At 43.9% G+C, this 18,270-nt stretch overlaps 1 protein-coding gene across 2 annotated transcripts in view; it reads left to right on the forward strand.

Annotated features, from left to right (window-relative positions):
- Nucleotides 1-18,270, forward strand: part of GRK5 (G protein-coupled receptor kinase 5) — a 169,911-nt gene that overhangs the window by 49,375 nt on the left and 102,266 nt on the right. The window lies entirely within an intron of this gene.

Raw genomic sequence — 18,270 nt, forward strand, 5'->3', positions numbered from 1 at the left:
GCAATTATTAAGAATAACCGAGACAGGACTACTCCTGAGTGCCGTCAGTTAGATTAAATACTAATCTAAGGTCCTTATGTTGAAATCCCACATTTTTATTGTTTGTGTTTTCTGTGGTGAATTAAGTGAAACTCTAAAAGTTTGCATGCATGAGGATGTATATGTTGGATGAGAGATTTGAAGCATATAAAGGTTTTAGTACCAAAAGTCCAAGAAGCTGCTATACTTTCATTTACATGCCAGTATTTTTGACTCCGTGCATAATGAGAGCACATTGCTAACTTTAGTAAGGCCCTTTATTAAACGCATCTGATGGCTCAGACTGTCTGCTATTAGTACTGTTTCATACATGGTAAGTGGTCTTGCTAAGCCTTCTAAAAAGACTATAACAATCTAACCGGTGCCCAATGGGATATCCATCTTGTGTCTGACTACAAGGAATAAATTATGCTCTTATACTGATAATTGCTCATGCCTGGATTTGAGGATTACAGTCCTGTGATGCTGGTGATTAGAACTGGTCTCCGTCTTTGTGCACAGATGCTCCCTGTGATCCACGTCAGTGTCTGCCTCGGCTTTTCCAAATTGATTGCTCTTTGCAAAAGAAGGGAGACACAGTATCCAGTTCTGCAAAAGCATTGCAGGCAGTTAGGACCTGATTTAAATTCTGTACAAGACGGGGACTGGAGAACATGTCTTCTGATGTCTTCTAGGTAGTTTAAAGAAGTATTCTTGGGCGGTTTTGGTGGTTCTGAAAATTGTGTGGATCTTAGAAAAACAGTATGCAGAAAGAAATAGTTTCAGAAAATTCAGAAGTATTAAAAGAACTGTAAAAATTCACATAAAATTAAAAAATAAGTCTACTCTGAACTGAAGAAACAGAGATAACTACGAATTTTTGCTCTTTAAAATGTCTCCATGTTCCTTAACAAGAATGGTGACAAAGCAACGTAAGAAGTTATGCTCTACGCTTCACTGCCTATTTTCTCACCCTCAGCTTAAAAATAACAGCTCTGTAGCACCTTCTGTTTTCTCATGACGTCTACACACACTTTATGAATAATCTTTAGGGGGAACGCTGTGCTTGATCTCTGATTGGGATTTTCCCGTCTTACCCAGTGTTGACTTAACCCTGCTTCCACAGAAGTCAAGAGTAAAACGCCCATTGATTTCAGCGCGAGCAGATTTTGACTTTTCAGAAATGCTCAGCCATATGTGTTCTCATTTTGGAAGTATCATGTGGTTGCATTTGGCCCATGTCGTGTTTTAGTCACTCCGAAAGAACACGCGGAGTTCCAGCCTGTCCTCACCTGCCCTCGCAATTGCGAGAGCTGAGGGCTTTAGGGAGGTTTTGAGGGCCAGAAGTTTTGCTGTTGTCCTGTTGGGTTTTGCTTGTTTGTTTGTTTTTCTTCCCAAATTTCAAGAAGACATTTTTCTATTCTAAGACAAAGGGAATGCAAACATTTCTAATTTGCTGTGAAAAATGAATCTGAGAAAAAATGTTTGAACCCAGCCTATATGTTTCGTTCAGTATGATATAATGCAGTATTTTAAAAGGGGTGAAAAATAGTTTGGAGCCAAAAGTTAAACCAGTCTATTTTACCTTATTGAAAACCTTTTTAATTTTCTTCTTTTTAAAAAAAAAAAAGTTTTCAGAATTAACACATCTGTGAAACATTTACTTATGGCTGATAGATATTTTCTGAGGTAAAAATGTGCTACTGAAAATTTCCATCTGGTTTTAGGGCTTCCAGGTCTTTAATGTATTTACACCCATCAATATCAAAGGGAAGTTGAGGAAATACTAAAGGTTTAGGTTCATGTTATGAACTGATGGAGGGCAAGATGAAGGGCTCAGACTTGAGATGGTAGGTAGCTTTAGCTAGGATGTGTACCTGGAGGCATGGTTTATAGCCTGGTGTGATAATGTGAATTTCAGCAGCTGTGAGTGAGGAGCCCAGCCCATGAAATCTTCTGCTCTCCAAGGGTAATAGCCCCTGGCAGAGGGGCTGGGTGCACAGACCCGTATCTGCTTCAGCCATCTCACCTGAGCCCATCTGCGATCATGAGCTGGAGCCCTTAGTTTCACAAGGTATTTATATAGCCTAACTCTTTGCCTAATACCACGTAGAGAAATCTGTGCTAGAAGGAGGACTTAAAACTAATCCTCCCTGGGTCCGAGGTTAATGTCCTTTCCTCTGGATTATCTCTCCTAGTAGCATCCCTATCCTCCCATCTGCTTAGTCATTTGTAAGGTAAGCTGAGCATGCTAGGGAGAGCTCTTCTCTGGTGAAGGGTATAAGCAAATTGAGGAGACAAATGCAGTTAATCTGTGCTTTCTCCCACATTCCTTGTGCTGTGTCCTGCTGTCACGGTGTGTTCTCCACCGTGTAGTCAATGAGGGATTTGCATGGGACATGCTACGGCCTTTAAGCATGTTTCCTGGCCTAGATCTGCTGGTTAAAGGATTTGTTGTCTCCCTAATGTAACTGCATGTGCCATCAAGGTTTTCCATGACTTTGTGAAAAATGAATTGCTGTCTTCATGTCACATGGTTGTCCTGGTTTAAACACACTGGTTTGAACCATGTGCATTGGAAGTGGAGTCAGCTCGTGACTCTGAAAATGTGCAAATCACCCGAAAGAAATTTGTCTCAGACATTTTTATGGTATTTCAGCTGAGGTTCCATGAAAAGTGCAAAAAATAACACTCCTTTGCCTAAAAACAAAGACCTAAACCAAACAAACTCATAATAAATAAATGCTTGCCAAGAGTCATAAAAATCTTTAACTGTGATTTAATATCCTGTTTCCCTTTTGTCTTAGTCGAAAAGGTCATATAGATGAAAGACATCTGCTGTTGTATCTCTCTTGGATTTCAGGGCAAGACTGAAGTCCTATTCTTGGCTTTTTCTGCGTGAGCAAATTGCCATGAATTCCTTCTATTCAATTGTCAGCTCTTGAAGAGGCTGAACAGGCCTGTGGCCAGTGATTTCAAATGCCAGGCTGCATCCCTTATATTTTATTCTTCAGAGATGGATGCATGCCTGTGTCAGCATTAGGTGAAAGACATCCAGGTATGACTTGGGTTCATCAGTGTGAGCTGGAGGTTCTCGCCAAAAGCAAGTTCTGGTGGCAGCTTATGGTGAAACTTTGACCAGGATTGAGTCAACCAACAAAGGATTTCTTTATATGATAGAGGACATCTATCTTAGTGAACTAAGTATAACCAGGGCAGGAGGGTTGAGTGCTGGTGCACAGTCGTCCACACTCTTAGCTGTTAGGACAATTTTGGCCTATACCATGTCCATATAGGGCTTAGGCACAACTTGGTGCAGGGACTGTTCAATATAGGCCAGGAACTGTTTCCAAAACCCCCATACTTGCTGTTGGAGCCTGCATGCGGGAAACATGAGACATTTGCCTCATCCTGATGGGAGGCCTAAATGTCCTAGACACCAGACGGCTGGTTAGGCTGGTGGTGCTGGTAGTGAGGGTTTCCTGCATGCTGAAGGTGTGCACATACACAGAAGAGAATTTAGGGTTCATGGACCAGAGAAAGAGAGAACAAGTGAAAGGGAACAGGACTTTGCAGTCCACTCCTGGAGGCATTTCCCTGAAATGCTGGAAGAGCAAGAGCAACAGGCTCCAGGCCCTTATTCATAGGGTTGCTTTCAAGAGCTGGAAGGATGTGGAGGGGTGGCAGTTCACCTTGCAACAGGTCAGAGGCAGAAGGTGGCATCAAAGGCTGGTGGATGTTGATAGGCAACAAGAGTTTTGAGGTGAAAAGAGGACAAACCTGCAAAATAGAAATAAGTAGTTAATGCTTGATCTGATAGAGATGGACAGAACTGGGGAAGACAGAAAGACAAGAGATGGCAGGGTGAAAGTGAAGGAAAACAACTGGTCTGACTCGCCCATACTCTTCAATGTTCTTTCCATCTTCATGTTTTTATTAAATCTATTTGAAATGTAGTCATCTCCGGACAACAGAGCATTTGCAGTCCTTGATTTTTCCTGACAACTTTTTATGGTTTTTCAGTAATACCACCCCAGTTTAAAAAAAGGGTCTTCCTCAGAAAGCAGTTGTGTTGATGAGTGGGAAAATTGTGACCCTCTGGAGCCACAGGGGATGAAATCCTAGCCCTCTCTGAAAGCAAAGGCAGCATCCCCAGCGACAGCAACGGGCTCAGGATATCATGGGGAGTGCTTTTGGCTGCTGTACTGCGAGCTGGAAGCTCTGGGGATGGGAGCTCTGTTCGTGCGTTGCCTTGTACAAAAAGGTCCTGAATTTGTTGGCCTCCAGGCATTGCAAAAAAGCAAATGTTAAACAAGTTGTCCTGTGAGCAGTGGAAGTAATGAAACATTGGCGCCATTGGAGTCTCTGGTGTCTGGTAAAGGGTGAGTGTCAGCCTTTTTTTGTCAGCAGGTCTTTTTGCTCTCTCCAGCTGCTTGTTCTCCTCCCGGCAGTGGGAAGGTGGTGTGCGAGCCCCTTGACAATTGCCCAACAGTTCAGAGTTGGTGGAGGGGATCCACACCACACCTGCATGTGCGTGGCGCACGCAGCAGCAGCCTGTGCTTTTTCTCTACAAAGCTGGCCTGCTTCAAACAAACGGAGTAAATAGTAAATAAAGAATGCTTTTCCCTCTAGAGTCTAGCAGTCCTAGTTATCTTAGGTCCTCTGACAATATCAGCTGGAAAACTTTTCAAGAAGAATGGGTCTGGTTTTATTTTGTTTTTTTGTAATTAAAGCTGTGCATTTAAACTGTCTGTGATAATTTCTTTTCCCAGTTGTGCATGTGGAGCATCTCAATAGGACTGTAAAAGTCATGCTAATTTACGTGAGGGCAAAATTCATCTTTAAGCTGGAAAAGCTTTGCTATTTTTGTTTGCAAAATGCTTTTGGGTGCTTAAGCAGAGGGCACTGCTGAAAAGCCAAGGAACGTGTTGGGTTTATTATTTTTATTAATATACTTTAAAAGCAACTCAGAAATGTTTTACTTGATACCTGAGGCCAAGACAGCAAAGAGCAATCTGCTTTGTTATTTACTAGCATGGAAAACATGGAACAAAGTAGATGCACCTTCTACTTTTTTTCCCTGTCTTTGCTTCTCTACTTCTGGGAGATAAACATTTCTTTTTTTAATAATTCAGAACACTGCCTTTTTAGGCATAAAATACAAGTAATTTATATTTATTTTTACTGTCACTGTCAGCACTCTTCCACATCTCCCACGTTATTCTCCCATGAAAAACTTCCATACCAGGAAGCCTTAGAAACCAGCACTTACTCCAGAAACAATCTGCACTTAAAATTTTGTGCAGAGGGGACTCCTCAGTTAGGATCCTTATCTCTCCCTCTCTCAAGGGGCTTGTTTAAGGGCTTGCTGGCATGCATGGCTCCCGATGAAATCAGCTGGAGTTGTAGGTGCTTGACATAGCTGGACTTGAGGCTATTAGGGCTGAGAACTAGTTCTGCTCTTGAGACACTAGTCAGGCTGTAGGGCAATCATTGCCTGCATTTCAAGAGGATTAAATATACGAAAGCATGGAAAATAACTGAAATTCCTAGTATGCTAAGGCTGAAGCCCTTAGCTTGAAAAGAAATCCTGTGTCTTCATGCATATGAGCCACTTGTATGTTTACTGGAGATGGAGGGAGGGTATTAAATCCAGTCATTCCATCAAAGGCAGAAAAGACAACCAGGACAATCCCGCTTCCAGCTTCCACCCCTGACACCCCGCGTTGCTGTGGGAGAGGCCGAGCGCGGATCCGTGCCGTGCAAGGTGCAGCGCCTGAGAGCCCGAGCCCCGGCAGCCTGAACTGGAGGCTCCCTGCCTCGTGTTGTTTCTGCGTATCTTTCCCATAAGCACTGTTTTCAGCTGGGATCCTTTGTTGACATTTTAAAATGTACTTTGGAACATTAGCTTCAGCCAGCTGAAATTATTTCCCTTTTGCCCCCTTACTGAGAAGGTTTATAAATATCGAGTTACACAGGAAGCAAATTCTCTTGTTATCAGATTGTTCTGTAGTCACTTTTCTTTTCCTCAAAAGCATAATGGCAAACTTTATCAGTGCTCAGTCATTTGTTTCCTATTAAACACAAGTGATTAAGGTTCTGTTCGGCTCACTGGGAAGAGTTACTGACCTGTTTTGTCTGTAAACGTAGCTTTAAATTAGGAGACACCTGAAACTGGTAGGAAGTGAGTATTAATTGGGTTCAAGTTCCATAAGCACAGATTGCAGCTTCCCAGTGGGATGTGGTAAATAGCCATCACCAAAATAATATTAATTACATCATCTCCCAGAGCGGTCCCAAGAGGTGCTAAAATAGCACATGTGCAACTTGGGCTTAGATGCTTAGACACAAAGATCAGTGTTTGCTGCTGCGTTGCTTTGCAGAGCGCAGAGCATGCTGCGTCACTGGGGGAGCTGAATGAGATAAGGAGGCTTGGATTTTCTGTGTAATTGCTTGGGGTTTTGCCCTCGTGAGTTTAAAAATCAGAATACCATCTAAAGCAACAGCTGAATTTCTTTTTTCTCCTCTGACACCCTGAAAGGAGTGATAATAACAACACAAAATATGGATTTTATGAAACACCTGAACAGAAAATGTTTCTTGCAGCAGAGAATGTGTCTTCCCTGTAGGTTTGTTCAGCTCCAGAGTGACTCTCAGTGCCACACAAGCAGTATATATACCTCGTTTATCAGAATCACGCTCTGTGCGACCGACTTTATACCTGCTTGAGCCCCTGGCATCGCAATGATGCGCTGCCCTCTACTACCAGCACTGCCACAGGTGGCATGGGCTGCACCCTGACCACTGCCCTTTCCAAAATGGCAGCTTGCAGGCTTTTGCTGCCCAAGCCCCTCTGTTAATTTTGCTCGGCTAGTAGGCCATGGGCCCTGGGTCCGTGGGGACGGCCAGCTGGCTGGCAGAGGCCAGGTGGGCAGGTACCTCTGTGCAGGCCAGACCGCTCTCACGCCAGGACTTGCTCTGCAGCCTGTCAGGCAAACTGGAACTGCTGGGCTGGCTGCCTCCCTTCGCCCTTTAGGACTACGTTAAGTCTTTGGGGAGACTGTTCAGCCCCGTAGACCCAGCAGCCTTCCTTCCTTGGGTATTGATGAGCAGCAGAAGTGAGAAGCAAGGAAATATACAGTTCAGTGACAGCTTGTCACTAACTTCTCTGTTGTTAATTGAAGCTCAGCAAGCCGGGTTCACGCGGGATGTAAGTGTGCTGGCCTTGGAGCTAGAATTGACTCTGAGCTGATAATCAGACTTTTCCATCTGGGCTAGAAAAACATGAACCTGGTGGTTTGTTAGGGACATGCTGGCAGACACTTAAAGACAGCAATACTAAAGGCACCATTATAATTAGCTCAGTCAGAGACTGAGCACATAGATTTACTTGAAAACCAGTGTGTCTGCTCCCTGGTCGACGTGGCCTCGGTGGAAATACACTGCTGAAAGAATATTTAGACTTTAGTCACCTAATTCAATGTTACACATAGTTGTTGACAGTATTACATATTACCGCTATTAATTAAAGATATCAGCATGTACCATAATGAGGGGAATGACTTACGACGTAAGAAGTTACTTTACAGATCTCAGAAACTGACTGGTAGGTTGCTACTGTACTTTTTAAAATTCAGAAAGTGCTTGTTCCTTGTTTAGGTAGCTTAAATTAAACACCAGAGGGGTTCACGTATTTTCGGACGAATGGGAAAGATGTGCCCTTCAGTCTGTTTCACAACAGCTCGAAACCAACTTAACCACCTTAAAACAAAGGGAAGCTTTCATCCTTGTTCCTACAACTCCACATGAAAATCTGAATTGAAATGAGATTGGGCAACAGGAAGAAAATAAGTAAGTAGACCTCATTCTTAAGTGCGGAAGAAGTTGTTTCAATAGAAAAGTGTTAGCCAGCTTCACAAGATGTCACTAACTGGATAAAAATGGTCCCCTAGTATTTCCCAGTTTCGCTGTTCCTCCCACAATGACACTTTCTACTCAACGATGCATTGCTGAGCAGGGGTTATACTGGACAATGGAAGAGGAATGTTTTCTGGAGAGGGAAAATATAAAGAAAAATTTTGCTTTTTATCATACGTTTTGGTATTTTTTTTCCTGTTGCTCTCGATTTTTCTTCAAAACAGGAAGAAACTAGCTCCGACAGATTTTTGTGGTGCAACTCACACTCCTCCAATTTAACTTTTTTTTTTTGCACTTGTTATATTCAAAGATCTGGATCTGATTTTTTTTTTTTTTTTACAATACAAGCAAACAACCTTTCTTTCCAAAGCAAGCAGGATAACCCGTGGCTGCTCGGCTGGGCCCAGAAGGTTCTGTTCTGCGCTGGAGTCAGCAGCAGTTCCCTACAATGCCTTCGTTTGACCCATGCTGCTCTGACGGACTGGGGCTGGCAACAATCTCAGCTTCAGCCATCAAAACATTCCTTTGTGGCCAAGTGCCCTCCTGCTTTCTCTGAAATATCTGGTGTCAGTTTTAACAAGAGGGGAAATAGACGTTCGTCACCATTAATTCGTCGGACAATTAAGCTGGTGATCTCTGACCTCCTGCCATTATTGGCTTTCAGAGCCAGGGTAAAGACCCTGCAGATATCTGTTCTCTGTCATTCCCCACAAACTGCCCTAGTATTTTATTTACTCAAAGGCTTAGCTTTTGCCCACCACCAGCCAAATGTATATGCTTTGTAATAAAAATTGCTAATAAGCTGTCCCAGACAGTGACATTAATCTCGAGCGAGGATAACAGAAAGCAAAGGGAACAGCTGGCTGTCAGGAAAGCATGTGAGTGGGAATTATACATTTATTTAGATTTATGTACATATTAGAGGTGTCTGTCCCTAGCTGCAGCTGCTTTTGGTGCGTTGGGCTAGCTTGGGCATCCGGCACGACCCTGAACCACCGTCAGGGTCTTCACCCTGGGAGGCATGGGTGGTGTGGGATCGCTGTGCGGTGAAGTTTTCTTCTTCCTCCTTCATCTTCCAGGCTATGACAGTACCTAGGTTTTGCTCTCTCCTGGAGTCCCTGGTGGTGGGATCATTGTTCATCGTGGCCTGTTTCTACACTGCTCCTGGGGGGCCGTTGGCCCAAATCAATACCTTGTTTTAATTCTGGCCCCAGGTCTGCGGGGAGAGCAAGTGGAAGTGCAGGCCTTTGTGAGCAATGAGGAAATAGTTAATCCATCCCTGGCACAAAGCTGCTGTTTTGTGTTTATTAAGATGGTGCTTACCACTGCCAGCTCTTGGGGTGGGTGGGTGAGTGAGAGAGGGGAGCGAAGAGCGGGCCAGCTGCTTGCATCATCTGACACTTACGCCACGCCACGCAGACTTCAAGCCTCATTTTTCAGTCGCTGCTTTTGAAGCACTTCATTAGCGAATCAGAGGAACCCTCTCCTTTGCTTTACGACAAGTTTCCTCTTTTTTGTCTTCTACCTCCTAATTTTCCCTTTTTATTTCTGCTTTTCTTGTTGAGTCCTTCAACTGGTAGCTATAGTAACACCCGTGAATGAGTGACTGTAGTACACTGCTACGACCCACTCCCCTCGGTAAAGCTCTGCCGGGCTTTCACACGCCTGCAATGGTTTGGCACCCTCTCGTATAGGGGTTTCTCCGAACAACAGGGGCAGTCTCAGCTTGGGAGCCGGCTCCATCCTGCTTGCTATTTGCAGCTGCAACCCGCAATATATTGTGGCAGAAGGAATGAGTCACTGGCAGAGCAATCTGTTACATCAGATAATCACAGATTACCTCCATTAACCTGAATCCCTTCTGTAACCTTTTACAATAATGATCCTAAATGCTGACGCATACAATTGTGTTACCATCATGTCTTGGGCTGTCAGTGATTTTTGAAGACAATGTTTTCTATGATTTCAGGGGTGATTTAGCAGGGTGTGACAGATCCGCGGGAAGGAGCTGTTGGTACCTTGTTGCTGGACAAGATGATGGGGCCAAAGCCAGGCTTTGTAGCTAAGTAAGGGGAAGAATTTAGGCGAAATGCAGAGTCAAGCCTCTTTGCGTGTTTTTGCCCCCACTGTTTCCCTCCCCCTGTGATCGTAACCCTCCCATCCTCCTGGCACCAGTTGCACCACAAGGTCCTGCAATGCTGCAGCCTTGGTCTTCCCCAAAGCTGCCTGTGTCCATTCGCATCAGCCCTGGGCACCCTCTTCGACCCTTGCCCTGCCATCCACGAAGTACTTTTTTCTTCCAAAGCCAAAGTGTGTGCCAGCACCTTTTCCCCTCTGCCAGCCAGTCACTGCAACTGTACCCAGGCATTTCGGGGTGGTTTCATCCCCCTTGCCACATTTCCTCTATGGAGTGTGTGAAGGCTTGTCACATATCTAGGGTTCAATTTATACTTTATAGGTGAATCTCATCTATAGGTGAGATTCTGACTTTGTATTCAACCAAGGAGAGCTGGGAAGATGGACAGGGTCGTTATCTGCTTTTGTTGTAAAGAAAGATGTGGCTGATCCTGGTCTCAAACAGAAAGTGACCCAATCTAAGACATGTTACGATGCTGTACTTTTCTTCCTGGCTGACTCTGGAAGCAAAAGGGCTGAAGTGTCACAGAAGAGATGTTCCTCTAAAACAGTTCTGGCCGTATAGCCCATACACATGTTCTCAGGAAGTTCCCAGCCTAATTTTTACAATTTTTAGCTTGTTTACATCAACTGTCTGAAGAGCATTGAGAGAGAAGGGTGAATCCAGCCAGCATCATTGAAGGACACTTCTTATGGCTGTTGGGCTATCTTCCTGCACCACAAGACTGATGTAATGGTCCTCTAGACCACTGCAAAAATACAGAAACGCCACAAGATAAAAATGTACTGAGGACTTGATAACAGTTCCTCAGTGACCTCCTTACTCAAGTGTCCACATCAGCACCTTTGCTGGGCCAGGATCTCTGGTGGGATTAAATGTGGGAGGAGAGACTGTGGCAATGCAGCGGTTCGGTAGAGTATTTGTATGTGTAGGAAGCACAAAGGGGCTGCAGAGTCACTTCGATTCAGGCTCTGTATAGCTGAGACCTGTGCGTTGCATCTCTCAATGTTTGGGGTCTGCCTGTCTGCCTGCCAGAGAGCAGAACTGAGTACTCAGGTGGACCATCTAGATGCTTGAGGAACTTGCTCTTCTGCCTCCTTCATGGAGACTCTGCACTGTTTCTTTCTTGCTTTTTGGATGGCTGTTTTCCTGACTCAGACATAAGCCATCTAAACTGAAAGAGTGTGCTGTTATTTACGTATGGAAAGCAAAATACAGCTGGATTTCTGGGTTCTTATCAGAGCATCTCAAAGCTTTACTGATTCTACCAATTAGGTGGAACTAATAAATCAGTCAGGCCTAATAAAACAGCCTGTCTCAAATCGTTAATTTTTCATGATATTTACTAAAATTCTTTTCTTTAGCCCTGTTGGTAAGTTTATTTAGGTGAGGGCAAAAAACCAGAAAAAACCATAATTCTCAGAGCTTGGCTACAGACTGCTGATAGGAACACACTTGAATTCTCACCTCCCATCCAGCTGGATCTCCTCCCCACAGTTCAGAAATACTCCTTATAAAACTAAAATGTCAGGAACACAGAGGCTAAGTTCTTTTTTTAGAGACTGCAGAACTATTTGCAGGAGAAAAAGCCCACACAGCTCTTTGACAGGGACAGAGCGAACCTACATCATTCCCTGCTCAGGGCTGGGTTTTTGCATGTTCTCTCTCTAGAACTGGCACGAGAGTTTTCAGAAGAGCCGAGCCCCATGTATTTGCCTGTACCGGGGCCAGGTTTCCTTATGTCTTCCTTCTGCCCATGGTGCCGTTGTGTCGCTCAAGATCAGAATTGCACAATGTGGAGCAGCAAATCGACAGAGCCTTCTCAGACTTCTAGTCATTTCTCTCAGTGCCTAACTAGGACCCACAAGTCCTTTCAAGGCCAGCCCTAAGAACATTTGGGTTGCTTGAGGAACACCACTGAATCCAGGAGCACTGCACGTGCTCCTGGGCGATCTACGTGGGCAACGGGCAATACGTGGACTATATGCGGGTGATGAGTTGCATTTGCAGGTTTGGGTTGGGAGGCATTGCTTAGCAGCTTGCATGCGTGTTACTAAACCAGGGTAATAAGTATGTAGAACAGGTCATAGTTTAAAAAGCCATTGCTTAAAGAGAAGTTCCTTCCTGGAAAGATGTTATCAAGCCCTATTCAAGCAGGATTTCTGGAGCAGGGGTTTGCATTCTTTCTTTGGAAGAATGGGATGCAGGTCCACTACAGTCAATGTAAATCACAGCTGTGCAAAGTAACTTAAGGGAACGGGTAAGGAATGTGGGAATTTAGATTCGCTTGAACATTCAGATACGGGGAGGCCACGTTCCTTGTTTTAATTCTTGTGTGCTTCAAAACATGTGATGGTTGAGAACATTTCTGACAAAAGAATCTTCCTTTCTGAGAATGAAGTTTTGTCAAAAATGAAAGGGTTTGCAGGAAAGCGTCTACTTAAAAGAAAAAAGGATTTGCTTTTTCTAGCTTCTTTTTGACAGTATCGAAACATCATTTTAACAAAGTAAAGAATGTCAATTTACCGTACTCATTTTGTTCCAATGATATAATATATCTTAATACTCTATTTGATATGTTCTATGATAATGTTTTGACGTTAGAGAACTGAGATGACTCAAATGTTATCAAAATGAAATGGTTTAATGTCTTTAAATCAGAATTTTCTAGAACTTTGAAATACTGACTCTCAGCTCCAGTTTGGAGGAAAACTCCACTGAGATACTTAGCATTTGTAGCAGGGTGATAACCTTGATTCTCAACAGCTCTGTTCAAAAGGTTCGTCTCCCATAGTAATCATTGATACTGAAGTGTTACAGACAAATGTTTTCTATTACCTACACAACTGATGGACAAAATCTCTTAATACTTCCCAGGTTCAGACATCATAGCCTCTGCATGTTCCTCCAAGAGACCTTACAGGTCCAGAAACAGCTTCCAAAGGAGCACAGTGGCTCCAGATTCACTTGTTGCATTGTCTCTTCTGCTCTTGTTGCCAACTGCAATGCCAAATACTGTCCAGGCACCTTTCAATTTGAAGCCATCAACTCAGTTCATCTCAACAGCCTGTTGAACCACCCAATCCATGGTAATGCATTCCAAACACCTGGATTTGTGCCAGTAGCCTAGTTTCCATTGAGGTCAAGAATAAGAAGTTAAAATTTTGGGCTGTGCTTTATTTTACGATTTTAGATGATAGCTGGTTTTATTATTATGAGATTTACTGTTTGTTTGGTTTTTTTAATAGATTGTAAATCTTCAGTTTACTTTGTATCTTCTAGATTATTTTTGTTTGTGGCGTAAAGGGCAGTGTTCTCTTTTTGCTCATTCATCAGCTGCAGATAAACAGAATATGGTTAAAATACAAGGTATAAAAGAGAGAGATGCCATGACAGACAAACTAAAGGTGCTTACGCAAGGGAAAATTCAACTGCATCCAGGGAAATCACGTCACCAAACAACTCCCTGTTAACATGCGTAGCAGTGAAACGTACACCCAGCACATGTGAACGGGCCCAAAAAGCCCGAAGACAACTTGTTGAAATAATCTCAAATGTGCATTAAAAATACCCAGTGGAGGATGTAGGGAGACTTGTATGGAGAGTGCCACAATTTGGGATGCCCACTAGAGACCAACAGAAAAAATTAAAGGCGTGTTTTTTCCGTTTAGTTAAGATCCTTTCAATGTGCTCTGACTAGGCATTACATAAGGGAGCTTATGTAAAGACTTCTTTATATTCCTAGAGTAGTACCAAAATGGCCTTGACACATGATAGTCAAGCTCTGAGCATCAGTCTTCAAAGACTAATCCCTTAGCTTCCTCTGTCCCTTCAGGGCAGTGGATGTTATTAAAGCATATTATGAACATATGCATTATTATTAACATATAAAATGTGTTATTAAAGTCATGTTTCATCCACTCATCAGTATTTACAGTACTACTTGACCTCTTATTTAAATACTAGGTAGATATTCCTACAATAAATATTTGTTTATGAACAGTGACTTCTGTAAGCCAACGTTAATAAGACTTTAGATGCCAGTTGTATACAAAATGTTTTGCCCTCTGGTCCTCTGGTAACCAGATTGCAAAGCCAGCCTGACTGCTGGGGAGAAGCTTGCATTTTTGGTTATGAAATTCCCATCTCTGTGGTTCTGAAAGCTTAAACATGAAATACATCTGCTGTTCATTTCCAAAATCAATGGGATGTTTTACACAGCAGTTGTCAGGCTTATGTATTTATAGCAACATGCAGATGATTTATGTGCAAACATGCCGTGACAGCAGGGAAGATGGGCACAAAACCTTTATCACGGTCTGTGACTATTCAGAGAGTCACGTTCATCAAAAAAGGCTGCAGGAGATAAAGAGGAGCTATGTAACGTGATTCTCTTTCGAGGGCATGTTGTGGACTTTTTGTTGTATCTTATAAATGAGAGCCTCTAAAGACTGGTTGGCAGAGGCATTGCATCCCAGTAGACGGTGGACACCTACCTGCTTTTGAAAATCCAGCCCTCGTACTCTTCCTTTCCTTGGGGTGACGTAGAAGGGGATTCATAAAGAGGTTCCTAATGGTCTCATAAGTGCTTGTTTTAAGCACAGGTTAGTCAGGAGTATCATCTAAGATCTTGTGAGGATAAAACAGGGTTCCTGGGTTTTTTTCTGCTTTCCCAGGTATGAAGGGCAGAAAGCAAGCAGTGTCTTTCATTCTTTGAAAACAAACCATTTTTATTTGCTAATACAGCTGAGCGTAGGTGGGACTAATATGAAAGAAGAATGGTGAACCTGGGTGAACTTCCACGTGAAGGAAGTCTGAGAAGGGTGGAACTGTTTGCCTTAGAGGCTAGATGTGTTAGATATGGAAAATTCTTCGGGGAAAATGATGGGCTGGTAAATTTTATTCATGCTGTCTCATTAGGAAGAGACACTCCAGGAAAATAAGCAGTTTAAAATAGGTATTCTTTTCCTTCACAAATACACAATTAATCTCTGGGACTCACACCCACATGAGGCAAAAGGGCATTCAACAGTCCAGGGCATTTACCAGGAGCATACGAACACCCTGAATTTAAGGAGCATAGATTCTAAAAAAGAAGAAGAAATTTTTGGAAGCAATATATCTTCATGTTTTGTTAGCCATATCTAATTAGTAGGGTATGGAAGAAAGCTCCTGCTTTCCAAATACTTCAGAAACAGCTTTCTAAGATCTTCCTCTGCCTGTGGTCTGTCCTGTACTAGACAGACCAGTTGTTTAATCTAGTATGGCAATTCCATATATACCGTATAGCTGCATACACTTTGATGGGAGAGAGTGAGTAAAAAAGGCTGGCAAGAGGAAGAGGAGAAGAAATGTAAACTTCTTTTGAGTGGAAATAAGGCACTAACCATGATTTTTGGACTTTTAATATTTTTTGGAGTTTGTTTCACTGCTTTCACGTGCTGTGTAATCAAGGCCTTGCAATCAGAGCATCCAGAGCTCTGTACTCTTGTTGGGAAGGACTTGGATGAGAGCCTAGCTACTCTTGCGAAATGGAAGACACAAACTGTAGTCGTCCTTCAGCTCTTTGCTCTGTCTCTGATTTCTCATGTCGTTTCGGACAAGCTACTTAATATTTCACTGCCTTAACAATATGTGGGTACTTTCCTACCTCCTCTAGGTGTTAAAAGAGTAAGTATATCCTGAATAACAGAGGCAAAAAAAGTAGGCACCTTAGGCTAAGGGTACTCCTGCTCGCAAATGTTTTACATGTGTGCCCCTGGTTATGTCTCTCTCCTTGCACGCAGAGATCAGAGCTAGATTTGCCATCCAGCATCACAAGATGATATGAAAAATGCCATGTATTTTTCAGTAGGTAGCATGTAGAGCAAATGCTTTTGTTTCCTGTAGGACCGGTTGACATGTCAGAGAATTAGCTTCAGTCCTTGGTTTGCAAATGCTCAGTTGTTAAGTGCATGCAAGGGAGCAGAGCTGAGATTTCATGCCGTTGCTGGGAGCTCACCTTTTGTCATCATCGGCAAACCAAGATTTTAAAGCAGTCAGCCCCTCCAACACCACATGATGGAACTCACAGCTAAAACATGGCACATCTGTCAAGTCTTGCCCTGAGAAGCTGCCTTGAAGATTGCAAATCCTCCTGTCCAGAACAGACAGTGCAAAGGCAGCAATCAAGGCAATGTGTGAAAAGCTTCCCTTTGCAACCTGCACAATTACTGACCTATTCAGAGAAACCTCCCCTTTTAGCTTTTAACTCTGCTAGACAATTTACTCTGTCTCAGCTGTCTCACTGCATTATGTCCTTCAAACCCTCTGGAATTAACATTTCGAGCCAGCAAACACTGCTGGCTCCACAAGAAAAGCTGAGAGCGGAAAGGTCAGGTCGATTAAAGCGGTTGATCAGAATCTTTAACATAAAGACGTCACAGGCAAAACAGTAACGCTACTTCACGCTCAGCTAGGAGCAAATGATTCATCAGGCAAGGCTGCTTATTTTTGGAGGATGGCCACAAAAGAGAAGAGAACATGCTGGCTGTATCGATCACGGTTGTAACAGGGGACCGCAGAGCCCTTCTTCAGTTTTGATGGAGATTTAATGTCGGAAATACATCATCCAATGTAAATATATCAATACATATTTTACATCGAATGGATTTTAAAAACGTTCTGGCCCAGCTTAGCAGAATCATTTTGTCTCTGCACGCATCTCAGAGCTGTCATTTAGAGCAAAGGGCTATTTCGCAATGCTCTGCACAGCTTGATGCTGCTAAAGATGCAACCATTTTGTGAGGACTTTTGTGAAGGTGGCTGGGGAAGCAGGTGTGCTCTGAAATCGCCAGTGCTTTGGTCTAGAGGGTAAACCTTCAATGGATGAAGATGTACCAGTGTTGAGCAGATGCAGCCTAAAGGATGCTTTCATCTGGCTTACTCCCACGGCCTCCTGTGTCCAGAAATCATTGGAAATCCTGTCCTAGCAGGCACTGCTGCCCAAGCAGCCGCACCCCCCTTGTGCTGCCTCCAGTCCCTGCTCATACCTTGAGCAGAGAGCTCCTGCCTGCCCCCTTACAGCACCCCTCTGTCTGTTCCTTGGTAAGAGCAGAGTGGGTCTCTGCAGTGGGAGAGGCAGCAGGCAGAAGCGAGAGGCACGTGTTTGTACGTGGAGGTGGGATAAGCTGCTCTGGGAACTGGCAGCCTGAAGAAGGGATCCAGAAATCCAGATTCAAAACCTGTGGCAGTCAAAGGGGGATCATTCTGTTCTGACACCAGCCCAGCTGTTTCCCTCCCTCCTTGCCCTCCCCTTCCTTCCCATCACTCCCCCAGGGCTAATAAATATATACTTAATTCATTTAATTCCCATGGAGGTTTGGCATCAAGGCGTAGAACTCAAAGTTTACAAGATGAATGAGTGTGAGGAAAACCCTGAAGCAATCAGGGAAGAAAATGCAGCCAAAGAGAATGACTGGTGAAGAGAAGGAAGTGGGAATTCCTGGAGGATCTTTCCTCAGAGGAGCGTGCGAAGGGAGGGGGCAGAGAAGTGTAAGTAAGCGCAGTGTGATGAGACGTAAGGGCAGGAGCACCAAGGAGTGTGCAGGAAGGCCCCTGGCGGAGAAGGAGAAGAGGGGCGAGTGGAGGTGGCAGCCTGGCAGGCAGGAGCAGCTGTGCAGGGTTGCAGGAGTGAGCTTTCAGGGAGACAGAAGCCAATGGAGGACCCTTCGGGTTGCTGAATCCAACCCCTGCAGTCGCTGGCAACTGGAACAGAGCCATGCGCTCCAGGAAGGCTGGTGAACATCACAGTGCCCACCCCAGCCCACAAAATGTTTCTCAGAGCCTTGTAGCATTCCTAGGACCTTCAGCCTGGAAGACCAAGGGTTGCATGCTGCAAGAGGAGATCAAGACAACTTCTCTGATACTGTGGCTGGAGAGATGGGAGAGGAAATGACTTTAGCAGCAGTGCTTGGGATGCACTGAAGAGGGGAGGCCGAAGCAGAGTTCATTACAGACCCAAAGGGTACATCTGTGTTGTGTAACACTGTGTAGTGTGGAGGCAGTCGCAGCTCTCTGTGCTTTGCCAGAGACTAATTCCTGGAAAGGGTAGCACAGCTGTACTCCTGATAGTCTAAACAAGCTGGTTCCTTTATGGCTAGTGCAGATGTCTTTGCTATATATTGCATAACGTAGACATACAATAAATTCCTGTCAAT

This window comes from Nipponia nippon, unplaced genomic scaffold, assembly GCF_047370975.1.
Source record: "Nipponia nippon isolate SJK-2023a ecotype South Korea unplaced genomic scaffold, ASM4737097v1 scaffold_3, whole genome shotgun sequence".
In the NCBI taxonomy this organism is placed as follows: Eukaryota; Metazoa; Chordata; class Aves; order Pelecaniformes; family Threskiornithidae; genus Nipponia; species Nipponia nippon.